Source organism: Ursus arctos, unplaced genomic scaffold (assembly GCF_023065955.2).
Source record: "Ursus arctos isolate Adak ecotype North America unplaced genomic scaffold, UrsArc2.0 scaffold_3, whole genome shotgun sequence".
Lineage (NCBI taxonomy): Eukaryota > Metazoa > Chordata > Mammalia > Carnivora > Ursidae > Ursus > Ursus arctos.
This window is the reverse complement of record NW_026622985.1, coordinates 102,575,731-102,602,143: the sequence shown is the minus strand read 5'-3', so window position 1 is coordinate 102,602,143 and position 26,413 is coordinate 102,575,731. Positions and strand designations below refer to the sequence as shown.

At 54.4% G+C, this 26,413-nt stretch overlaps 1 pseudogene; it reads right to left on the bottom strand.

Annotated features, from left to right (window-relative positions):
• Window positions 1–18,020: 18,020 nt before the first annotated feature.
• On the bottom strand, window positions 18,021–24,967 carry LOC113241431 (histo-blood group ABO system transferase-like; annotated as a pseudogene).
• Between the last annotated feature and the right edge of the window lie 1,446 nt (window positions 24,968–26,413).

Below are 26,413 nucleotides of genomic sequence, written 5' to 3'. Positions count from 1 at the left end.
TGCATTTCTATACACTAACAATGAGACTGAAGAAAGAGTAATTAGGGAATCAATTCTGTTTACAATAGCAACAAAAATCATAAGATAACTAGGAATAAACCTAGCCAAAGAGGTAAAGGATCTGTACTCTAGAAACTACAGAACACTTATGAAAGAAGTTGAGGAAGACACGAAGAGATGGAAAAACATTCCATGCTCATAGATTGGAAGAATAAACATTGTTAAAATGTCTATGCTGCCCAGAGCAATCTACACATTCAATGCAATCCCTATCAAAATACCATCAACATTTTTCACAGAGCTGGAACAACCAATCCTAAGATTTGTATGGAATCAGAAAAGACCCTGAATCTCCAGAGGAATGTTGAAAAAGAAAACCAAAGCTGGAGGCATCACAATGCCTGACTTCAAGCTACATTACAAAGCTATGAGTATCAAGACAGTACGGTACTAGCACAAAAACAGACACATAGATCAATGGAACAGAATAGAGAAGCCAGAAATGGACCCTTAACTCTATGGTCAAACTAATCTTTGACAAAGCAGGAAAGAATATCCAATGGAAGAAAGACAGTCTCTTCAATAAGTGGTGCTGGGAAAATTGGACAGCCACATGCAGAAGAATGAAACCAGACCATTCTCTTACACCATACGCAAAGATAAACTCAAAATGGATGAAAGATCTAAATGTGAGACAGGAATCCAACAATATCCTAGAGAGCACAGGCAGTAACCTCTTTGACATCAGCTGCAGCAACTTCTTGCAACACACGTCTCTTAAGGCAAGGGATACAAAAGCAAAAATGAACTCTTGGGACTTCATCAAGACAAAAAGCTTCTGCTTGGCAAAGGAAACAGTCAACAAAACTAAGAGGCAACCCATGGAATGGGAGAAGATATTTGCAAATGACAAAACAGACAAAGGGCTAGTATCCAAGATCTATAAAGAACTTATCAAACTCAACACCCAAAGAACAAATAATCCAGTCAAGAAAGGGACAGAAGAGGGATACAAACCATGAGAGACCCTGGACTCTGGGAAACAAACTGAGGATTACAGAAGGGAGGGGTTGGGGAGATGGGGTAACCGGGTGATGGGTATTAAGGAGGGCACATCTTGAGATGAGCACTGGGTGTTATACGCAACTAATGAACTACATCAAAAACAAATTAAATTAAATTAAATTAAAATTAAAATTAAATTAAATTAAAAAGTGATCAACCAAAAGCCAACTTCTCTTTATTAATCACTCAACCAGCAACTCTAAACATCAGTGATAAAATATTCCTTTCCAGAAAAAATATTTTGTTTGTTTAATTTCTAAATCGAAACAAATGCTATGGTTACCATTGGCTTTCAACATAGATATTAGCAAATTAGCATTTTTTATAACTTGTTTTTAAGAAACATCATATTCTACAGATAATTTCAGTTCTGGAAATTCCAGTGATACAGCAGGCCCCTCAACTCCTGACTCAGCCAAGTGTGCCCCTTTCCAATTATAAGGCCCCTTCATGGGCAAACTACTTATCTTTGTGTCGAAACAGGAGATTCAAAGGAAGCAATGACAGCACTGAGGATGTAAAGACAAAAGACGTAAATTGAGTTATTTTACCTCTGTCTACTTGGACTATTTATTTGTGTTTAAAATTTAAAACAGTGAAAAGGAGGGCAGATTCCAAGTGGTACTATTTTTGTTTAGTAAGAGTAGGCATGAAATGGAATTGTTTCATTTCACAATTACTGCGGAAAATAATTTTGTCTAAAAGAGGAGAGAGGTGTTAAAAAATAATCCACACCATTGTCAAAGAGGTCAGCCTCAGCCTCTCATCCCTCCTGACTTTTATTAAGACATAATGCTTAGAGTGGAAAAGCTTGGTGGCCTCAAACAAAAAAGACACCAAAATAGGGGGTTTGGTGAATCCTCTTGTAATCAAATCAACACGAACCTATGATAGGTCTTCATGTCTTCTCTGTCATGTATATATTTTTGTTACAGGCACACTGCAAAATTAGAAGGAAGATATCATGGCCCATGTTGGGATGTTCTGGATTCAGTTATAGCATAGTGCAGGACAGCAGGGTGGCAGTATTAATTTCTGCATGCCCCAAGTTGTCCCAGAATGCCTAAGTCCTGAGAGAGAAACCCTTGAGCACAAAGCAATAAAATACTAAAGGTGTCTTATATCATGCCGGTGACAAACTCATAGCAGAGCTCCATGCCCGATCTATCCATCTTAATTCATGCTTCCTAAGAGCGCTCAGCTGGCTCAGTCAGTAGAGCCTGTGACTCTTAATCCCAAGGTTTTCCAGCCCCATGTGGGTGTAGAGATTACTTAGAAATCTATTCGTGGGGTGCCTGGGTGGCTCAGTCAGTCAGGTGCCCAACTCTTGATTTCCACTGAGGTCATGATCTCAGGTTCCTGAGATTGATCGCCACCCTGTGACAGCCTCCACAATCAAGCGAGGAGTCTTCTTGAGGATTCTCTCCCCTCCCTCTGCCCCTTCTCTCTCTCTCTCAAATAAATAAATCTGCAAAAAAAAAAAAATTGGACAGAAGACATACACAGACACTTCTCCAAAGAAGACATACAAATGGCTAACAGACACATGAAAAAATGTTCAACATCACTAGCCGTCAGGGAAATACAAATCACAACCACATGAGATACCACCTCGCACCAGTTAGAATGGCCAAAATAAACAAGACAGGGAAGAGCAAATGTTGGAGAGGATGTGGAGAAATGGGAACCCTCCTCTTACACTGGTATGCAAGGTAGGAATGCAAGCTGGTATAGCCACTCTGGAAAACAGTGCGGAGGTTACTCAAGAAGTTAAAAATAGAGCCACCCTATGACCCAGCAATTGCACTATCAGGTATTTATCCCAAAGATACAGATGTAGTGAAAAGAAGGGGCACATGCACCCCAATGTTCATAGCAGCAATGTCCACAATAGCCAAACTGTAGAAGGGGCTGAGATGTCCTTCAACAGATGAATGGATAAAGAAGATGTGGTTCATATATAAAATGGAATATTACTCAGCCATAAGAAAGGATGAATACTACCATTTGCATCGACATGGTTGGAACTGGAGGGGATCATGCCAAGTGAAATAAGTCAATCAGAGGAAGACAATTATCATATGGTTTCACTCATATATGGAATTTAAGAAACAAAAGAGAGGATCATTGAGGAAGGGAGGGAAAAAGAAAACAAGACAAAATCAGAGATGGAGACAAACCATAAGAGACTCTTAATCATAGGAAACAAACTGAAAGTTGCTGAAGGGCGGTAGATGAAGTAATGGGTGATGGGCATTAAGGAGGGCACGTGATGTAATGAGCACTGGGTGTTATACACATCTGATGAATCACTGAACTCTACCTCTGAAAATAATAATACATTATTTATGTTAAGTAGATGGATTTAAATAAATTTAAATGTAAAAAAAACTGTGTTGGGAAACTGGATATCCCCATGTAAAAGAACAAAGATGGACCCTTCCATTTCACCTCTTACAGAAATGACTAAAAAATGGATCAAAGACCTCAATGAAAGTCCTAAAACTGTCCATCTCCCATAAGAAGACATAGGGGAAAAGCTTCATGACACTGGATAGGACAATGATTTCTTAGCTAGGACACCAAAAACACAGCAACAACAACAATAAAAGGCAAATAGGACTACATCAAAGTAAAAAACTATTGTGAATCACAGGACACAACAGGTGAAAAAACAACCTACAGAATGGAAGAAAATATTTGCAAATCATATATCTGATGATGAGTTCATATCCAGAATGAATAAAGATCTTGTACAGCATAATAACAAAACAATCAAATGACTTGATTTAAAAATGGGCAAAGGACTTGAATTGACATATCTAATTGACAAGCAGAAGAAAATATGCTCAATATGATTAATAAGCAGAGAAGTCTAAACCAAAACCACAGAGATATCATCTACATTCATTCTGACGGCTACTGGAAAAAAAAGACAACCAGAAACAGAAAACACCCAACGTTGGCAAAGATGTGGAGAAAGTGGAACTTTTGTGCACCGCTGGTGTGATTGTAAAATGGTGTACCACTATGGAAAACAGTATCGAAGCATCTCAAAAACTAAAAATGCAGGTACAGTATGATCCAGCAATCCCACCTCTGGGTATATATTCAAAAGAACTAGAAAGCAAGTTCTGGAAGAGATATTTGCACACCCATGTCACAGCAGCACTCTTCACAATAGACAAACGGCCAAATGGTAGAAGCAACTCAAATGTCCACCAACGGATAAGTGGATAAACCAAATGTGGTCTATCCATCAATGAAATATCATTGAGTCTTACCAAGGAAGGAAGTCCTGACACCTGCTACAACATGCATGAACCTTGAGGACATGAGGCTCCGTGAAATAAGCCCTCACAAAAAGACAAATACTGTAGGAATCCACAGCTGGGAGCTCTCCAAAGTAGCCATATTTCCAGAAATAGAAGCTAGACTGGTAGTAACCAGGAGATTCAGGGAAGGGGGAAAAGGGGGAAGCTGTGATTTAATGGGTGCAGACAGTCAAAGGCCTGTCAGAGAAAGACAAATACCATATGATCCCACTCATATGTGAAGTTTAAGAAAGAAAATAGAGGAACATGTGGGAAGGAGGAAAAGAAAAAAAGCAGAGAAGGAAACAAACCATAAGAGAATCTTCATGATAGAGGACAAACTGAGGGTCCCTGGAGAGAGGGGGTGGGGGAGGGGCTAGTCGGTGATGGGGATTAAGGAGGGCACTTGCTGTGTAAGCACTGGGTGTCCCATTAAGTGTTGAATCACAGAATTGCACTCCAGAAACCAATATTGCACAGTATGTTAACTAAAATTTAAATTAGAAAAATAAAGATGCTGATCTGATGAGCACGCAACTAATGAGTCATTGAACACTACATCAAAAACTAATGATGTCGGCTAATTGAATTTAAATAAAATATAAAAAAATAAGAATGAGTACAGAATTTCAGATTTGCAAGATGGAACGTTCTGGAGGTATGTTCACAGCAGTGTAAATATACTTAACACTACTGAACTTTATACTGAAAATGTTTAAAATGGCAAAATTAATGTTATGATTTCTTACAATTTTTTAAAATCATACATTCTGTATGATTCTATTTTTATTTTTTTATTATGTGCAGTTAGCTAGTGTATAGCACATAGTTTTTGATGTAGTGTTTAATGATTCATTAGTTATGTATAACACCCAGTGTTCATCACAGCAAGTGCCCTCCTCGGTTTTTATAAAGATTTTATTTATTTATTTTAGAGAGAGAGAGAGGGCATGGCACGAGAATGACAGGACAGGCAGGCGGTGGAAGGAGAATCCTGAGCCCACGCTGCACTGAACACAGACCCTATGTGGGGCTTGATCCCAGGACCATGACACCACATCCAGAGTCAAAATCAAGAGTCAGTGGCTTAACCGACTGAGCCACCATCCACCTCCTTGGGCATTAGTGTTGTTCCGTTCCCTGCTATCTTCACCACTGCTGTGCTAAACACTCCTGAAAATATAACTGAAAAACCAAGCCAGAGTTCCTGGGGGTGAGTCCGAGGACAAGCATGCTAGGTGATGGGTGCACCTGCGGCCTGGGATGGGTACTGCCCACTGTTCTCCCAGACAGGGTTGCCCAACACCCTTCTCTCCAGGGGACCTGTGGGGACCGCCATGTCCTCAGGCACCTGAGGGCCACCCGGCCCAGGAATTCACCTTCTCCAGCAGAGGACAGATGGGGCGTCTTTCTCTGGCCAGGAATAGGAACCCTGATCCCAGGAAAGGAGAGCTCTCCTGGACTCCTGACCCAGCCAGGCAGCCGTGGGCACCGTGTATGTGACGGAGCCAGAGCAGCTGTACCTTGGAGGGAATGTGTGCCTTACACCAGCCGTGTGCGGGGCAGGCGGGAGCAGCAGCCCCTGCTTCTTGAGGAGCAGTGATGTGTGTGGAAGGAAGGAGGCCGGGGTGGGGGGAGCCTTCCCAGCCACACCACAGTCTCTCCCTTGGTCCTGAAACCAGCAGGAAGGGAGTTCTGAGGGCAGAGACAAGACTCCAGGAGGATTCCCATCCAGAGAAAGGAGGCCCGCAGCCCCTGGAGGGCACTGAAGCCTCCAGCCCCGCCGGCCCACAGGCCATTTGCACAGGATCACCTCTGGCACTTCCTTAGCGCGTTTTCCATGTTCGTGTGTGGACAGTGATTGGCCCACTCAGTGCTGGTGCATTTCCAGAGGCAGACTAGAAACCGTCCAGTACCTGCTAGTGGGACGGAGGACCCCCGCCCACAGAAGCAGAGGATGTCCCTTTTCCTCCAGAGCTGGGGAAGGCAGTCACTGTCCTGGGGCAGGACCTGGTCCAGGTGTGTGTCCTTTCTGATGCCACGTTCAGTGGGCATCGCTGTGCCTGAGAAAGGTCCCCTCAGCCTTACAGTCGGGAGCAGTGAGGGACGGTCTCTGGCCCTGGCCCAGGATCACGACCCGAAACCATCCTGTCTTTGGGAGGACATGCCCCTCTCCCCTCCCCAGGTCCAGGACTCCCGGGATCCTGCAAGAGCTCTTCATTCTAGGAGTCCTGGAGAGCATGAGTGTCTCGTCAGCCCAGCAAGTGAAAGAACCAAACCCCAACGCTCAGGTTCTAACCGAAGCAGAATTTCCATGTACTCTTCAAGTCCAGATTCACTGTGCGCAGCAAAGACACCTGCCCCTTCCCACTAGGTAAGTGAGTGCTGGGGAAGGGCAGTCTGGGCATGGGGACAGCCTCCTCCCCTCTTACGTGGTCTTGGGGGACCCCAGGGAAAGTCTTCCTTGCTCTCCTTCCCTCAGAGGGAGGGGCTGGCCTCGTGTTCCCAGGGCTCCCCACTGTGTCCCCACTCCTGAAGAAGAGCCACCCATGGACCTTGTGTCAGAAGTGTGGTCTGCCACTGCTCCTGGGCTCCCAGCCAGGGGCCTGGCGGCTGCATGGAAGGCCTAGATTGCTTTTGGGGGGAGGGGTGCTCACTGGTCACACCGCTTACCATCCCCCACAGCAGTCTGCAATCCAGACTCTGTGCCCAGCGTAGGTCAATCACCAGCACCCCACATGTTCCCACCATGGGAGCAATCATTCAGCATCACCCCATTGCACAGAGGAGGAGAGCGAGGCCCAGAGAAGGGACGCAAATGGCTCAAGTCACAGGGCTGCTCAGCAGAGAACCTTGAGGCCAGCCCTCCCAAGCCCCCACTAGCCCACCTAGAGAAACCCTGAGCCCAGAGTGAGCCCTCCCCTGCCTGCCCAGCCACTCACTGGTCCCTGAGTTTGATGATGGCCTGTTCTTCTTGGCTCTGAAGGTGTTGCTGGTCGACTAGGAGGGGGAGTCCAGCTGGCGGGACAGGCGGTAGCTACAGGACAGAGTGACACGTCTGAGCTAGCAGGAGCCACACTCTGGTCTCCTTCCTGGACCCTGCCCGGGAGCTGGAATCTGGGTGCCCTAGGGCCAACATGCAACAGGGTCTGTGCTGACCAGGGAGCCATGGTTCCCAGGGAGAGTCCACTCTGTCCTCTCCCCACACCAGCCTGGCCTCACCTCTCCTCACTGTGGGGCTCCAGGACCCGGAACCAGGCCCCATAGGGCTGCTCGGTATTCAGCTTAATTTTGCAGCCCCTGAGCAGCTGGATTTCCCGGGGCTGGAGGGAGGACTGGCTGCAGTCAAGGTCTGGGCTGGGGAGGATGCAGGGCCTCGTGGGGGGGCAGGATGGGGCAGGGGCTCAGTCCTGGGGACCCTGCTTATGTCTAAAAAGGACTGAAATACCTGAATGCCCACGGGGTCCCTCATTATAGTAACAACACCCTCACACTCAGGCATCCTGGTGGTGGGCCCCTCCTCCCTGGCCTCCTTACCACCCCTCTGACTCTAGCCAGGGCTGCCACCAGGGGCAGGCTGGACCTCATTCTAGGTCCTGCCAGGAAGACTAGGCAGAATGAGGAGAGGAGAAAGGGCGGACTGATCTTTTCCCTGCCCTGAGTCAGCCTCCATTGCTGCCTTCAGGTCCCCTGGCCCAGCCATTCACTTAGCTAGACCCTGGGAGGGAGTCTGCATTCCAGGCCAGCTGGGGGGGTGGTATTCAGTGACCTTTGTGTCCCCAGATGTCCAACTCACCTGGCCTTGCACCCTGAGGCTTGCTGCCCGGGGTGGGCATGGTTCTGGGGCTCAGCAGACTTTGGGCCACAGAGCACTTGGCAGTGGTAAGGGAACATGGGGGACGAGTCAGGTGTGGAGCCATGGGTCTCGTGCACGTCTGTCATGGGGTGGGGTCATGATACACTTGCTGTGTGCAGGTCCCCTGTGCACACCTCACCCTCTCAGTGGAGAGGCCTGTGTGCCTGGTACACCTGTCCTCCACCTACCCCAGAAGAGCGGCCACGTTCAAGCATTTCCATGTCCAACCCTCAGGGACACTTGGGAACCTGAGGTCCAGAGAGTCAGGGACTGGCCCAGGACAAATGAGGGGTGCAGAGTCCAAGGAGCAGGGCTGCTCTCCAGTCCTAGGCCAGCATCAACCCACCCGTGAGGTTTGCTTTGGGGGTGAGAGCCCCTCAGATCCTCGGGGATAGCTCCCCACTCCGTCCCATGTGGGGACATGACCTTGGGCATCCCCAGGCAGGTAGAGGCATGTGCACCTGTGCACACACACACACACCCCCCACTCTGACTGCCCAGCTGGGGGTCAGAAGGGGAGGACACCCTGGGAGCAAGGTGGGTGACAAAAAGAAGAAAGAGGTCGGAGAGAGCTGCGCCATGGGGCAGGGGCATCAGGACTCCTGGCAATACCCCGGATCCATAGCATGGGGAGGGGAGACATGCCAGGCTGATGGTCAGGGGGTCGGTCCCCAAGGGGCCCAGGAGGGTTGCCAGGGCACTGGGAGAGGACAGAGTCTGGGGTCCGGTGTCCATCACCTCCCTGGGCACCTGGAAGTAGGAACAGAAACCCCCCGCTAGTGTGGAGGGGGCTACAGCACAAAAGGCCTCAGCTTACTCTATGGTCAATTGGGCTGTAGAGATGGGTGTCCCTAGGGTCCCACAGGCTTGTAGAAGAGCCTGCTGGCCTTGGATCTCCATCCCTGACCCACTGTGCTGCCAGTCCTGGGAAAATGCTTTGTACTCCCTCGAGGTCCTTCTGAGCAGAGGGCAGCCTGGGGGCTTGGGGGGCTGAGGACCTGGGTATGCAGAATGTGGCAGAGCACTGACCACTGCTCGGGAGACCAAGGTCAGGTCCCTCCTTGGTGCAGCCTCAGGGTCCCCATTTGGAAGAGGTTCCAGAGTCAGTGCTCTGGGCATGGTGAGGAGGCCTGAGGAAGGAACTGAGCACCAGGACAGGAGAGGGAAACAGGGACAAGGCAGACTTCTGGGGTTTCTCACATCGCCCCCGGAGCCCGCAAATCCTGCTCCTGTGAGATACACAGAGACAGAGACAGAGACAGAGACTGAACACAGGAGAGAGGGAACCAGGAGAAGTCACAGACTTTCCTCCATCAGCTTGGAAATGACATCCCATCATTTTTGCCCCGTTCTCTTCCTTAGAGCGCAGTCACACAGGCCATCCACCCTAGAGGGGAAGGGATTCCACAGGGATGTGTGACCAGGATTCGGGAATGCCCGGAAACCACTGTGGAGACGCCCCGCACATGGGCACAGACGAGGCCCAGGGACCTGAGCCTCAACTTAATGGGAGCCCCTGGAAGTCTGTGTCGTGACAGGACAAGGTCGGAATCCGCTCACTGCAACCTTCCCACGGGGCCTGGGACAAAGTGGTGGCTTTGCCTGGACCCCAGAGCAGACCCAGCCCCTCTGAGCTGTGTTCCATGCCCCACCCAGCCCCTGACTCATCCTTGCATTGCCAAGTGTGGCCCCAGCCTCCTGTGATAGCAGGTACGGAATGTATGTAGAGGTCCTACCCCTGATGGTGTCCCTAGAAGTAGAAGCCAGAACACCCCACTGTGCAGATGGGGAGCCTGGGGAGTCCCTGAGAGGCACAGGGTCTGTCCAGGGTCACAGCCCTGGTCACGAGCAGAAGCCCGGTCTGAAACCAGCTCTGCATCGTCACAGCAGGGACACTGGCTGCTCCCAGGCCCCCTGGGGGCTGTGGGTGGGCGGTGTGGGGGTCACTGTATGGATGGGGCATGGGGTGGAGGGTGAGCATAGAGCAGCTGGGGGAGGGGGGCCCTTGGGTGCTCTTGTGGGAGAAGGAAGTCCGGCAAGGGAGCCCCAGGCAGTGGTGACCTCACTTCCCTGACAACGGAGCCCAACAGAATTTGGAACCCGGGTAACCAGGCACCCACATTCCAGAGCCAGCCCCCTGCCCAGCTCATTTCGTTGGAGATCCTCGAACGAAGAACATGTTTGCGTGTTGCATCCCCAAGTCCGGAGGCTGCAGGCTGAGGAAAGCGCGCCCTGCAAACACTTCCCCTCACTGGGGATGTCGTGTCAGGGCTCCCCGACGCCTCTGGCCATTTGGCAGGAAGGACCAAAAGGTGACACCATGAGGCCCAGAGCTGGCCAGCCCAGCCCCACACGCTCTGATCTGACTGTGCAGCCCCAGGTCCCCTCCCTCTGTGTGTGTGTGTGTGTGTGTGTGTGTGTGTGTGTGTGTGTGTGTGTGTGTCTTGTAGGGTGGGGCCACTCCGAGCAGGAGCAGGCTGATGAGGGGTCAATGTCCAGTGGGCAGGTCATGTTCACACCCCAGGTCAAGCCTGGCTGGGTGGGACAGGGTGTGCGGGGGCTGCGCCCTTCTGCCCAAGGTTTATCTCAAGCCCTGCAGGGATGGGTCACTGCATCCCAGGTGCAGGGCTGTGCACGCACAGGTCTGTGTCTGATCTGGGAGCAGCAGGGGGCCTGGGCAGGAGGACAGTGAAGACAGCCGGGCAGGGCTGTGATGCCTCTGGGCCGGCTACCGGTCCCTGTCTTTGCAGAAGACCATGGATGAAACTGAGAGGAAGCTGGTGGACATGCCCTCCTCTCCAGGAGCAGGGACAGGGGATCTCCTGGGAAGGGTTCTGACTCCGCCCAGGCCACTGTCCCCAGTAGTCATTCACTCAGTGAGTGTGATCCAGGAGCCAGAGCCCACGGAGGCCGAGCCCAAGGGTGAGAAGGCTGGGGCTGGGTGTGTGTGGTGTGTGGGGACGGGTCAGTGCTGGCCCCACAGGGAGGAGCCCCCAGAGGCTGGTGTGGGTCCAGGAGCAAGGACCGGGCTCAGAGCACCCAGCGGGTAGACTGCAGTCAGGGACACGTCCTGGTCAGGGTTCCTTCCTGGCTGCAGCTTCTCTGGGAGACCCTGGGCTGGGTTCTGTCTCTGCAAAGGCCACGAGAGGCAGGCAGGAGGGTGAGCTTTTCTCCTCTCACAGCTGCTCCGCCATCTGAGGAACTAGAGCCGGCTCCAAGTTCATGGGCAGCTCCAGAGGGAGGGGTGGTGCCTGCAGCGACTTCAGCAGGAGACCAGGAGCCAGCAGGTGACCTGGCACCTGCCCACGGAGAGCCTGAAGCTGTCCAGGAAGAGCCTGCTGGAGACCCTGCCAACGGAGAGCCTGCCCCTGAGCCCGGCATTGCTCCTGCCCCCACACCTGCCCCTCTCTGTGTTCCTGTTCTTGCCCCTGCCCCAAATCCTGCCCCTGCTCCTGCCCCTGCCCCTGTCTGTGCTCCTGATCCTGCAAAGGATGAAACTCCTGCCCCTGCCCCTTGCTCTGCCTGTGCTCCTGTTCCTGCCCCAGACCCAGGTCCTGCCCCTGTGCCTGCCAGAGCCACTGCCCTTGCCCCTGCCTGTGCTCCTGTTCCTACCCTCCAGCTCTTGCCCGAGATCCTGCCCCTTCCTCTACCCATGCCAGAGCAGCTGCCCCTTCCCCTGCCCCTGCCTGTGCTGCTGTTCCTGCCCCAGAACCAGCTCATGCCCCAACTCTTGCCCCCTCCCCTGCCAGAACTGCTGCCCCTTCCCCTGCCCCTGCCAGAGACCCTGCCCCTTCCCCTGCCCCTGCCTGTGCTGCTTTTCCTGCCCTGGACCCAGCTCCTGCCCCAGCTCCTGCCCCTTCCCCTGCCAGAACTGCTGCCCCTTCCCCTGCCCCTGCCAGAGCCGCTGACCCTTCCCCTGCCCCTGCCTGTGCTCCTGTTCCTGCCCCAGACCCTGCTCCTTCTCCTGCCCCAACTCCTGTCCTTTCCCCTGCCAGAACTTCTGCCCCTTTCCCTGCCGCTGCCTGTGCTCTTGTTCCTGCCCTGGACCCAGCTCCTGCCCCAGCTCCTGTCCCTTCCCCTGCCCCTGCCTGTGCTCCTCTTCCTGCCCCAGACCCTGCTCCTGCCCCAGACCCTGCCCCCTCCCCTGCCAGAACTGCTGCCCCTTCCCCCTGCCCCTGCCTGTGCTCCTGTCCTTGCTCCTGACCCAGCTCCTGCCTTGGATCCTGCACCTGCCACTGCTGCTAACCCTGTCCCTCCCCTTGCTCCTGCCCCTGTCCCTGCTCTTGCATCTGTCCCTGCTCCTGTCCCTGTCCCTGCCCCTATCCCAACCCCTGCCCCTACTCCTGCTCTTGCAGGGCTCCCAGAGCCACATCCAGAGCCCACAGCCCTGCAGGGAGAGCTCTTTGTGCAATTACCCTTAGTTCCTTCACCCGAACCCGACGTCCCACCAGAGTGTTTCATCCCCTCCCCCTATGTTCTTTCTCTCTGGTACATATTGACTGTTACTTTATCTTTTCATGTTCTGTATACTTTTATTATTTGTTTTAAGTAAAATTACTTGTTTTCAATTGAACACGTCATGCACATGGAGTATATTCACAACGTTGTGCCAACCCACCAGAGAACATAGCTGCAGAATATCTCCTTCCGCAAAGGAGTCCCTGAACCAGAAGCCCTCCCTGCCCATTTCTCCCCCAACCCACACCCTCAAAACCCCTAAGCTGCTCTCTCTGTTTCTTTACCTGTTCCGGATGTTTCTGTAAGTGAAATCACAATTAGGTACCTTCGTGTCTGCCCACCTATTTTCAAAGGGGACTCTTTTTTTCTGTGTTTATCTGACATAGCATTTCCCTTATTCGATACTGAAATCCCTGATGGATTACAGATCAGACATAATCATAGAGACCACTTTAGGAATTATGGGCACAATCTCAGGGCCGAGACCCCTGCTCCTGCTGGGACACCACGGCCTGACCTCAGACAGGAAACAGCTGGCTCTTCCTGTGACCCACACAGAAACCAGGGAAATGCAGAAAGCTAGTAGACACACCACAAAGGGCAAAAGCATTGCTCACAACCCAAGGCCAGAGAAAGGTTTCCCCTGCCTCTGGTCCAAACCGTGCTCCAAGTCACTGGGTTCCACAGGGACAGAGACCAAACACATGCAAGTCCAAGGGGGAGGATAGGCACGCGGGGAGTATGTGTCAGAGATGCAGGAGCTCCAGGGGAAGGATTCCGGCAAAGGAAACCCTATGGAGGCAGCACTGGTCACGTTCAGATCAGCAGGTTTCTGGTCCGGGGAACAGCAGCCCTGGGGAGAATGTGAGGACACAGAAGTCCCCTGCAGGTCCCCTGGAGAGAAGGGTGATGGGCACCCCTGTCTGGGAGAACAGTGAGCGGCAACCACCCCAGTCCGCAGGTGCACCCATCACCTAACATGCTCGTCTTTGGATTCACCCCTGGAAACTCTCACTCGGTTTTTCACAGATGTATTTTCAGGAGTGTTCATCACAGCGGTGGTGGAGAGAGCAGGCTATGCACCAACGCTAATGCCCAAGGAGATGGATGGGAACCTCGGTCCCAGTCCTCATGATAGAATGCCCTGTAGCTACTGTCACAGCTTCCTCTGGGCACAGGATCTTGGAAGCCCCTCCTGAGACTCCCCTCCTGCCACCCTGCTCCTGGGAACATTCAGAATGGTCTGAGGAGGAGGTGGAGAGGATCCAGGATGACAGCAGGTCCGAGGAGAAGGATAGTCAGCACTGGGAGGACAGTTGGACGTGCCCTGAGCCACCATCCAGGACCCGGGCTATGATGCCCTCGGACCTCACCCCAAATAATGGCTCCTGATGTAGGGACCCTACTTCCGTGGTTTCACTCCCTCCCTCCCTACATCATTTATTCACTCTGTCATTCATTCCCCCGCCTCTTTCCTTCCCCTCCACCCCTTCCATCCTCCCTCCCTCCCTCTTTCCCTCACTCCCATCCTCCCTCAGGCCCTCCCTCATTCAGCAGAGGATCTGGGGGCCCTGCTGTGTACTAAGCACTGGGGCTTCATCAGTGAGCACCCCCCAACCCATGCCGTCACGCCACTGTGGGAGGTGACAGGGGCCAGTCCTCAGGGTGAGCAGCGGTGATGAGCACCAGGAATCTGCTCCTGAAAACAGAGACCAGTTTCGCAAAGAAAAGAATGGAGAGACCCATGCTTAGCACTTCCTCTAGAAAAATCTAGTCCTGAAAAGTAAGTATATCCTAGACTTAACGCAATGTGAGTTCTCATGGCAGGTACGCACTGATTCCTAGAACCAACGAAGAGTAAATCATCCAGTGTTGATGGGGGTTTGTGACACACCTTTTCTGACCAAATGACAGCAATTCAGCCAACATCTCCAGGGTCTCCAAGTCTTCCCAAGGCCTTTGCGATCCTCTGACTCTTCCATCGACCTGCTTGGGAAGCTCTGTCCTGTTGTCTTCCTTGTCGCCTGCCTCTTCTGGAACCCTTCTGTGGCCTCCCCACCAGGGCCACCCTCACCGGGATTTCCTGTGACCCGTGGCTAGGTGCCCGCATCCTGTGCTGGGCCCCGCGAGCCCCGTGCTTTGTGCAAGGCCTGCGTGCTCACTCTGGGTCACTTGACATCTCCCGTTGCAGCGGGCTGCATCTTCCTGCGCTGGGTCTCCTCTGAGCAGTCTGTGAGGCCGGACTGTGCCCATGTCACGGGCACCGAAGTGCGAGTCTAGAAGGTCCAGGTGACCCACTCCCAGTCCCAGCGTGTAGAGCCTGGGCCGAGGGTGGTTCCCAAGCAGAGGAGGACTTGGGCCCAGGGGGCCTGAGGGAGGGCATGGCATAGTGAGCCTGCAGAAGGAGAGCAAGCACCATGGCAGCCTGGTGCTCAGGCCTGCTGGGAGACCAGGTCCCACATGCACTGGCTCTGTCCCCAGGACTGGAGGCCATCAGGGTATCCACACTCCCAGGCTGCAGACTGGCAGTGACTTGCAGGGGGAGGCACCGCTGGTGCAGGAGAGAGCCCTCCACAGGGAGGAGGGGGCAGGCGCTCCCCCAGCAGCTAGAGTAACTCAGGGTGTCCACGCTTCCAGGCCGCAGGCTGGCAGCAGCTGGCAGGGGAGCAGGCACCGCTGGTGCAGGAGAGAACCCTCAGGCAGAGAGGAGGGGGCAGCCCCCCCCTGCAGCTAGAGGAACTCAGGGTATCCAGGCTCCCAGGCTGCAGGCTGGTAGTGACTGGCAGCAGAGGAGGCACCGCTGGTACAGGAGAGAGCCCTCCACAGGGAGGAGGGGGCAGGCGCTCCCCCATCAGCAGGTGCACTGGGGCAGGCTGAGGGGGCATCAGCGGACAGCAGAGCCTCCAGCTGGGGTCTCCACACAGGCCCCCTCCACAGGCCCAGCACAAGATTGTCTGGATGGCCTTTGTCCCCCAAACACAAAGTCTGGCCCAGGACCCCTCCCTCAAGCCCCCACTCCCAATCCTTTGTACTCAGCTCAAGTGACAAGAAATGGCCAATAGTTTAGGTGGTGTTGGGTGCACAAGGACATTTGTTTTTCTGGCCCATGCTGTAACACTGCTGGCATTTTAAAGATCTCAAGGCTTTGATTCAAAAACTGTAGGAAGGTAGCTTTCTGGAAACCTGTCTCTGTGCCTTGCAGCCCTCCCATCCCACCAGCTCTGCTCAGAATCCCTCCAGGCCACACACCCCCAGTCTTGGGTCCTCAGATGGCCCAGACGATGTGACCCAGGTGGGGCAGCAGGACACACTGCGGATTTCAGCAAACCCCCCCCAAAAGTGAGGGTACCACTGGGCGAGCTGTCTGAAAACAGCCAGGTCAGGGTTCCAGGAAGACACCAGAGGCACAGGAGGAACTGGGGAGCATCTGAAGGTCAGGTAGGGACAGTCAGAGCTTCCAGGCCCTTCTTCCCTAACGCTCCTCATCACTCAGCCTTTCTTCCAGTGAGTCTACTTGGTTTCTGTTTGCCCCAACTGTTACCCATTGCCCTGGGAAGCAGAGATTCACATATGCCTTTAAATGTTTAGGACATTGAATGCCCTCCAGTAGCCACCTCACTACTGGGAGAGTTGGTGGCAAGCAAGAATTCACTGAGGTCTCCAAGGGTCTGGACTTGGTGTTTCCCTCTCCTGAGATGGGGACACCTGTGGGAGGATCAGGTGGCCAGATGGTGGGGGTGCAGGCACCTGACATGGACAGATGGGGTAGGTGAGGCCCTAGGCCCCCCAGGTGTGTGTCCGGCATCTGGATTGAACAGGTCTTCAAAGCTGCAGATTGGCTGGGATCATCTCCAGGCTGAGAAGGAAGATGAGGGGAGCAGAGGGGACTGAGGAGGCTCACCTTAGACAGGAGAGGGCTGAGCCACTCCTTTGGGGGAAAAGTGGTTCAGGTCCAGGCTCATGGGGACAGACCTTGAAGCTAATATCTTATGTGAAATAAGCCAGTCCCTAAAGGACTGATACTGGAGAACCCCATTCGTGAGGGACAGAGAGCACTCCGATTCATAGAGATGGAAGGAGCTGCTGAGTGCTGGGGCTGGGGAGGGGGAATGGGGGTTAGGGTCTCGTGGGCAGCGGTTCAGTTTGGGATGACGATGAAGTTGTGGCGATGGATGGAGGTGGCAGGTGCAGAGCAGTGAATGTACGTATTGCCACTGAATTGTACCCTGAAACGTGCTTAACGGTATCAGTCGTATGTCTATTACACCACAATAGGAAAGTAGTGAGTCAGGAGGATGGGGCCATCACGAGTCCCAGGAGGGCCCTGGAGCAGGGACCCTGTATCTTGGTTCTTGCTCTCACGCTCTGCCCCTTGTTGGTGACCGAGCTCACAGTAGGCACTCAGTGAATGCTTGCTAACACATAGTGCAGAGAGAGTCCACAAGTGCAAACCCTCCAGTGGGCACTGAGGGATCCCAACAGGACGCGCACCCAGACGGAGCCACCCACACCCACACCACCAGCACAGAAATAGCCTTTTAAAACCAAGGCAGGAACCAAAAATAACTCAGAGGGCTCCATACTCCTGGAGGCCATGCTAGCGGTCACAGCCTCTGGCAGTCAGGGGACTGAGGGTCTGAGAGGTGACTCAGCGCACCCCTGACCCTGAAGCCCCATGGCTGTGGCATGGCATCCAAGGCTGCTACAGGGCCGTTCCCAGCCCCACCAGGCCGTGTCTGTTTAGAACCAGGGAGAAAACCTTTTCCCTCAATTGTTCTTTTTAAAGATGGTTGCTCAGCATTGACACAGAAAAACATTCGACGTAAAACTGGAGCCATTAGCAGCTGCAAATGACCCAGAAATTATCAAAATGCACCAACCACAGGAAGAGGACCTTGTGCCCACAGGCAGGTCTCCTGGGCACAGGGGCGGCTGGGGGCCCTGGACATGCCCGAGCAGGCAGTGCTGGACTCCACAGTCGAGGGGACAGATGAAGGAACCTGCTTTTACAGCTCTGCTCAGAGTGGCACCCCCTGACGGAGACGGGGCGAGCCCCTCATGTGTTCTGGATGTCCTGGTGATTCTTGGGCACTGCCTGAATCTCAGTTTCTCCATGACCCGGGTGAGGAGAGGGCAGCCCAGCAGCTGCGGGTCCCACATGGCCTCCAAGGGACAGCCCAGCAGCCCCAGGTCAACATGGCCTCCGGGGTTCAGCCCAGCAGCCGCGGGTCCCACATGGCCTGCAGGGGACAGCCCAGCAGCTGCGGGTCCCACATGCCCTCCGGGGGACAGCCCAGCAGCCACGGGTCCCACATGGCCTCCAGGGTTCAGCCCAGCAGCCACGGATCCCACATGGCCTGCAGGGGACAGCCCAGCAGCTGCGGGTCCCACATGGCCTCCGGGGGACAGCCCAGCAGCTGTGGGTCCCACAGGTCCTCTGGGGCCAGCACATTGGTGGACGTGTGGTCCAGCAGGTATCCGTTCAGGTGGCTCTCGTCAGGCCACATGGCCTCCATCCCATTGGCCAGGTCAACCCCCATTGCCTGGTGACAGGCCAAGGTCAGTCAGTGAACCTCCACCACAGACCCCCCCCCCAAAAAAGGCCCCCATACAGTAAAAGTCGCCCTGGTCCCTAGCTACGTGGGCCTGGGACTGTGGCCGGTGCTCGTAGCTAAAGTTCTCGTGGGCCACCCAGTAGAAACTGGGGTACAGAGTGACAAATAGTGGGGACAGGATCTCCACACCCACGTGGTCATGAACTTCAGGTCTTCGTCTGCGCACATCAGGTCATCCACTTCGTGGAGAAAGTGTTGCTCGCAGAAGCTGATCATCACCATGTGCTGCATGGACACATCCTGCCAGCACGGGGCGCCACGGACCTCGAGGACCACCACCCTCCGGCCCTCCCAGAGGGACACATGGGCCCAGCAGATGGTTGGTCGGTGAAGACATAGTAGGTGACCCTGTGTCCCACCATGAAGTGCTTCTTCGCCGTCTGCAAGAACAGCTCCAGGAAGACCACATAGCTACAGGGACAGGGGACAGGGTGAGAGGAGGGTCACTGCCAGAGGCTGGCCACAGGACCCCGAAGCTGGGGACTGTGCACATGTGCACCTTCTTCAAGGGGGCAGGCCCTGGGCTGCTTTAAGCAACAGCCACTCTCCTGGCCTCTCCTGAGTGAGTCTGCCCATGGGGCCTCCCTATCTTCTGCTCCCAGAGATGGGGGCCGTCAGCACCCCATCTTACGAAGAGGTGCCTAAGGCTTAAGAGGTTGGAAGCCCATGCAGCCCCACATGGACTCCAGCATGCTGGAGCCGGAACACTTCCCCTGTGCTGAGCTCCTGGGCAAACCCCCAGGTCCTGTCCCCACCTGCCAGGAGTGGAGCACCTTGGGCCACAGCCCTTGTTTCTATGCCCTACAGTCTGGGTAGAACCAGCAGGGCTGGCCACCGAACCCATTTTGTTTTGAGTGGGATGTCACCAGTCCCCACAGAGCTGTCTCCACCTCCTATAGGGTCCTCCCTTCAAGGCTACTGGGCATCCTGCTGACAAGGTCCTTAGTAAACCACTGGTATTCCTAGGAGGGGTCACCCTTGAACTCCCCCAGATCAGGAATCAGGTCCAGTCCATGGTTAGGGAAGGGGAGAGAGGACCTCTGGAAGAAGAAGGAGCTTGCTTAGGCCCCAGCCTTGAATCCAAGGGTGTAAGCTTCCAGGTCCAGGTCTCCATCTCCCCAGACAAGAAGTTGGGAGTCTTGTCCAACCACCTCACATGACTGGTCCCCCTTTGAGGGGACTACCTGCTCCCCACCATGGGGACAGCAGCTCCCCCATCGTCAGGTAAGTTTGGTGAGCCCCTCTGAGACTATTTTTTTGTGCAGACACTAAGGCTAGTTCCGTATGCCTGCCCCATCACTGGCAGGTTAGCAAACTGCTCACATCAGGAAGGCGGGCACTACATTTAAATAGCGGACAAGCACATTCAACCAGCAGACATGAGTCAGGTCCTCAGAGGGCAATTCGGGGCCCAGCCAATGGGGAAACAAGCCAGACATGAAGCATGGGGAGAGAAAAGTGCTCCTGGCAGAGGGCACAGTGAATGCAAAGGCTTGGACTCAGGCCTGAGGCACATGTGGGACAATCATACCCCTGGGTGGCCCACAGAAGGGCAGGCTGTGATGGGAGAGGTGAGGCTGGAGAGGATGGTCAGGAGGGGAGCAGACACCAGAGAGGTCCAAAGGTTATGTTCCGAAAAGATCACTCTGGTTACTGGAGGAGAATGGGCTCTGTGCAGAAGAGGACAGGGAGACCCCTAACCTTAACCCTAACACAACCATAACCCTAACCCCTAACACCAATCCTAACCACTAATACCAACCCTAATGAAATCATCACAAAATCAGCAAATACATTCCTACACTTGTCTTAGATATAAGAAGCCTGATCAGAAAAATTGCAAAACCAAGAGCTCTTAAATATATTCTGCATCATAAGCAAGGGTCTCTTCACAAACATCTCAAAGGTTGTTCAGTATAGTGAAACCAAGCAATGTTATACTCCGCAATAAATTTTTAAATAAAAACATGTGGTCATATTAATTGATGCAGAAAAGGTTCTAACCAAAATCCAATGTCTGTTGCTGACATAAACACTCATGAAAACAGGAATAAGGGGTAATTTTTTTTCAATAAATCTATAGCCAACACCATGCTCAAGTCTGAAGACTGACAGCTCTACTCCGAAATCGGCAACAAGGACAGGATGCTGGCTTTCACAGAAGGACAGATACTGTATGATTTCACCTCTTGAGGTGTCTAGAGACAGAAAGTTGAATGTGGCAGCAGGGCCGAGGGGAAAAGGGAATGGGGAGTTAGTGTTTCATGCATACCGTCTCCCTCGGGGAGAAAGAAGAAGTTCTAGAGAATGATGTACAACCGTGTGAACTCACCTAAGGCCGGAGTACTGTGAACCTGAAATGTTTTAAGTGGTAAATGTTACTATGTTTAGTCACAGTGAAAAAATGAAGGACTGATGCATGTCACCACATGGACGGACACTGAAAACAGCCCAAGCGACATAAGCCATCCAGAAAGGCCACCCAGATTGGAGCCATCTGTGCTCCTTAAATCCATCAGGGTTGTGCAAATATGGGAAAGTCTCGGGAGCAGTTGCAGAAGAAGAAAACTGGATCCGAATGAAGCAAGACATTTCAGACAGCGGGGCAGGTGGCGACCGTTGAAGTGGGCCTGTGGTCTGGGTTATAACGTGGAAACCGCAATGATTTCCTTGCTCAGGGCTATGTGGTGTTTCCGCGGGATGGTGTCCCTGTTCGGGATAAAACGCACTGAAGTATCCCGTGTGAAGTGGCAAATGTGGTAAAGAAACGACAGCAGGGGAGTCCGAGTGTGGAGATAAAGTGTATTTGTGCTGCTGTGACAGGTTCACTGCACCTTGAAATCAACCCAGAGTCAAGTACTCTTACAAACAACCAGGTCAGCACCAGGTCACAGGAGCAGAGACCACATCAAACTTCGTGATGGAGGACACGTCTTCCGAGACCCAGTTCACCCACCACGGAGAGGCCACTTGCCACTGTAGGAGGCCACACGTTAGCAAGAGACTTGGAGAATGACATCGGCGGCACCTGTGTCGTGGGTACAGGAGAAGCAGTGGGATCTGGAATTTCAATTTTCCACAACACTCCACCAAAAACTGGTTAGGACTGTGAAAATGGGGGCGCCTGGGTGGCACAGCGGTTAAGCGTCTGCCTTCGGCTCAGGGCGTGATCCCGCCATTATGGGATCGAGCCCCACATCAGGCTCTTCTGCTATGAGCCTGCTTCTTCCTCTCCCACTCCCCCTGCTTGTGTTCCCTCTCTCGCTGGCTGTCTCTATCTCTGTCGAATAAATAAATAAAATTAAAAAAAAAAAAGAACTGAAAATGCATGAAGGGAAGGCTCAGTCAAGTGGACTGGGGTCGCCAGAAGGGGGGCTGGGTGGGGAGCCAACCGCTCAGTGTCAATTACAGGAACAACTGTCAATTACAGACCCCACATTAGAACCCCCCACAGCAGAGACTTATCAGTCACAGGCCCCAAAGGGAAAGACGCGGGTTTCACCTCCTCCCAGAAATCACCACCCCTGCAGCTCAGCCGGTGAGAACACCCATCACCCCGGAACCTGCTTCTCTCCAGTGCACTTTCCTCCAGAACGACCCTCCCAACTTCCTCCTCCTCCTCCTCCATCAAATACCAAAGAGGGGACAGCCTGTCCTCAGACACCCCTGAGACACCGACGACAACATCGAGGGAGACGAACAGCCCTGCCCTCGGACACCTGGGAGACACCGACGACAGACCTTGAGGGAGATGGACGGCACTGCCCTCGGACACCCGGGAGACACCGACGACAGACCTTGAGGGTGACAGACAGCCCTGTCCTCGGACACCTGGGAGACACCGACGACAGACCTCTAGGGAGACGGACCGCACTGCCCTCAGACACCCAGGAGACACCGACAACAGACCTCGAGGGAGACGGACGGCCCTGCCCTCGGACACCCGGGAGACACCGACGACAGACCTCCAGGGAGACGGACGGCCCTGCCCTCGGACATCCGGGAGACACCGACGACAGACCTCGAGGGAGATGGACGGCCCTGCCCTCGGACACCCTGGAGACACCAACGACAGACGTCGAGGGAGACGGAGAGCCCTGTCCTCGGACACCCGGGAGACACCGACGACAGACCTCCAGGGAGATGGACGGCCCTGCCCTCGGACACCCGGGAGACACCGACGACAGACCTCGAGGGAGACGGACGGCCCTGCCCTCAGACACCGGGGAGACACCGACGACAGATGTCGAGGGAGACGGAGAGCCCTGTCCTCAGACACCCGGGAGACACCAACGACAGACCACGAGGGAGACGGACGGCCCTGCTCTCGGACACCCGGGAGACACCGACGACAGACCTCGAGGGAGACGGACGGCCCTGCCCTCAGACACCGGGGAGACACCGACGACAGATGTCGAGGGAGACGGAGAGCCCTGTCCTCAGACACCCGGGAGACACCAACGACAGACCACGAGGGAGACGGACGGCCCTGCTCTCGGACACCCGGGAGACACCGACGACAGACCTCCAGGGAGACGGACGGCCCTGCCCTCGGACACCCTGGAGACACCAACGACAGACGTCGAGGGAGACGGAGAGCCCTGTCCTCGGACACCCGGGAGACACTGACGACAGACCTCCAGGGAGACGGACAGCCCTGCCCTCGGACACCCGGGAGACACCGACGACAGACCTCTAGGGAGACGGACGGCCCTGCCCTCGGACATCTGGGAGACACCGACGACAGACCTCGAGGGAGACGGACGGCCCTGCCCTCAGACACCGGGGAGACACCAACGACAGACCACGAGGGAGACGGACGGCCCTGCTCTCGGACACCCGGGAGACACCGACGACAGACCTCCAGGGAGACGGACAGCCCTGCCCTCGGACACCCGGGAGACACCGACGACAGACCTCCAGGGAGACGGACGGCCCTGCCCTCAGACACCGGGGAGACACCGACGACAGATGTCGAGGGAGACGGAGAGCCCTGTCCTCAGACACCCGGGAGACACCAACGACAGACCACGAGGGAGACGGACGGCCCTGCTCTCGGACACCCGGGAGACACCGACGACAGACCTCCAGGGAGACGGACGGCCCTGCCCTCAGACACCGGGGAGACACCGATGACAGATGTCGAGGGAGACGGAGAGCCCTGTCCTCAGACACCCGGGAGACACCAACGACAGACCACGAGGGAGACGGACGGCCCTGCTCTCGGACACCCGGGAGACACCGACGACAGACCTCCAGGGAGACGGACGGCCCTGCCCTCGGACACCCTGGAGACACCAACGACAGACGTCGAGGGAGACGGAGAGCCCTGTCCTCGGACACCCGGGAGACACCGACGACAGACCTCCAGGGAGACGGACAGCCCTGCCCTCGGACACCCGGGAGACACCGACGACAGACCTCCAGGGAGACGGACGGCCCTGCCCTCAGACACCGGGGAGACACCGACGACAGACGTCGAGGGAGACGGAGAGCCCTGTCCTCAGACACCCGGGAGACACCAACGACAGACCACGAGGGAGACGGACGGCCCTGCCCTCGGACACCCGTGAGACACCGACGACAGACGGACACCCGGAGACACCGAGGACAGACGGACCCCCGGGAGACACCGACGACAGACGTCGAGGGAGACGGACAGCCCTGCCCTCGGACACCCGGGAGACACCGACGACAGACGTCGAGGGAGACGGTCAGCCCTGCCCTCGGACACCCGTGAGACACCAAGAACAGACGTCGAGGGAGACGGTCAGCCCTGTCCTCAGACACCCGTGAGACACCGATGACAGACGTCAAGGGAGACGGTCAGCTCTGTCCTTGGACACCCGGGAGACACCGACGACAGACGTCGAGGGAGACGGACAGCCCTGTCCTCGGACACCCGTGAGACACCGACGACAGACGGACACCCGGAGACACCGAGGACAGACGGACACCCGTGAGACACCGACGAGAGACGTCGAGGGAGACACGCGGAGACCGGAAGACACTCTGCGCTCGGGAAGAACCGACGCCGTGAGAACACCTGCTCTCCCCACAGCCGTCTGTCTGCAGAGCGCGCGCCGTCGCTACCGAACCTCCAGACACCGAACCGACAGCCCGGACCGGGTGTGGACGCGGGGCGGACCCTGCGGGGCCGAGGCCGGGGGAGCAGGAGCGCCAGGTGGGCGGCCGGAGGCTCCCTGACTGCAGACCGCCTGCGGAGCCCCCGGAACCGGATCCGTGTGCGCGTAAACACGGACCCGCGGACCAGCCCAGCGGATCAGAGCCCAGAGAGGGGAGACCCCACAGCCCCGCGCGCAGCCCCGCCAGGGACCCCAGGGCACCGCACACAAACCACGGAAACCCCACCGTCTACACTGCGCGCCCTTCCTCCGCGGGGTCCTGTGAACACGGAGCCCTCGGCAGTCCCGGCTCAGGCGGCTTCTCCTCACCTTCTCCTCCCGAGGCGGATGCTGAGGAGACCCGGGTTCTGTGGGTGTGGACGTGCACCCAGGTCCTCCACTGCGGGTCCTGTGGGTGTGGACGCGGAAACACGTCCTCCACTGCGGGTCCTGAGGAGGCCGGGCTCCAGTCAGCATGGACACAACCCCATGCCCTCCACAGCGGGTCCTGTCAGTGTGGGTGCGGACCCACATCCCCCGGAAGCCTCCACGGCTGATCCTGAGGAGGCCAGGCTCCTGTCACAGCGTCTGCGCATGCCCGGCTGTGGGTGGGAGCTGGGGTCCTGCGCCCTCTGCAGGCGGTGGAGGCAGTGCAGGACCAGGTGAGCTCAGTTCGGTGGAAGCACCTGCTCCCTCTCTGGGTCCAGCTGAGTCCATTTAATTTTGGAAATTCAAGCAGAATGGAGCCCAATAGCCCCCAACTTCTCCAAAAATAGTTAAGGAACAATTATTTGGAAACAATATGGAATAACAACAGTCCCTGACCCAACCAGTGGCACTGAACATGACCCTGGCCCTGATCTTCATGCAGACCCACACTCTGACCTGAGCCTGATCTCAAGCCTGGCCCTGACCCCAATCCAAGACCCTAACCCTAACCCCCAACCCTAGCAATGTTCACAATAATCAAAAGGTAGAAATCATGCAAATGTCCATCAATGGTGAATGCATAAACAAAGTGTGGTTAAGGGTTTGGGTTTGGGTTCAGGTTCAGGTTTGGGTCAGAGTTCTAGATCAGGGTTTGGGTTTAGGATCAGGGTGAGGGTAATGGTTAGAGTTAGAGTTTAGGGCTTTACACTTATGATTTAGGGTTTAGGGTTTAAGACTTAGGGCTTAGGGGTTAAAGTTCAGGGTCAAATTTGGAGTCTGGGTTCTGGCTAGGGTTTTGGTTCAGGGCTCATGACTCAGAGTTCTGGTTTAGGGTTTGGGTTCATGGTTCAGAGTTCAGGTGTGGGGTTCAATTTCAAGTTTGGTATTCAGGGTTCCAGTTTGGGGTTTAGGGTCACGTTAAGTTTTAGGGTTAAATTTAGGGGTTAGGGTTAGGTTTAAGAATTACACATATTCTTTGGTTGTCATCATGGGCACAAAATTTCTATCTGAAGTTTATAAATCTGAAATCTATTTAGTCTAGGTGTCAGGAGCTGGTTCAGAATCTAAGGTCACGGTAACTGCCTACTGACAGCATTCTGATCCTAGAGTCTCCCAGTCACCCAGAAGCTATTTTTTTCTTGGCTCAAACATACCCTTTGCATAGAAGGGCCAGCCGGTGCCAAATTTGGGACAATTTCAGAATAGTAGAGGTGTGAAACCAAATATTGTGAAAATGTTCATGGAAAATGAAACAGGAGACAAATAATTTGTCCATCTTGGTTCTTCCACAATAACAAAGACCAAGTTCCCAGTAGAATCTGATAATGTTCCATAGGAAGGACTATGGTACTCATTACCAGTACCAAAAGATGGCCCCCTCCCCTGGCTTAAACTAAGAATCACAGGAGGATACTTCCTATTTTGTTGTCAAAAATAAAATTTTCTTAATAATTATTTGGATGTGCCAGTGTACATTTGTGGAGGCATTCCCACCATTTTCCATACCCAAATTCTCATCAATACACCAATAAAATGCAGGCAACATTGTAA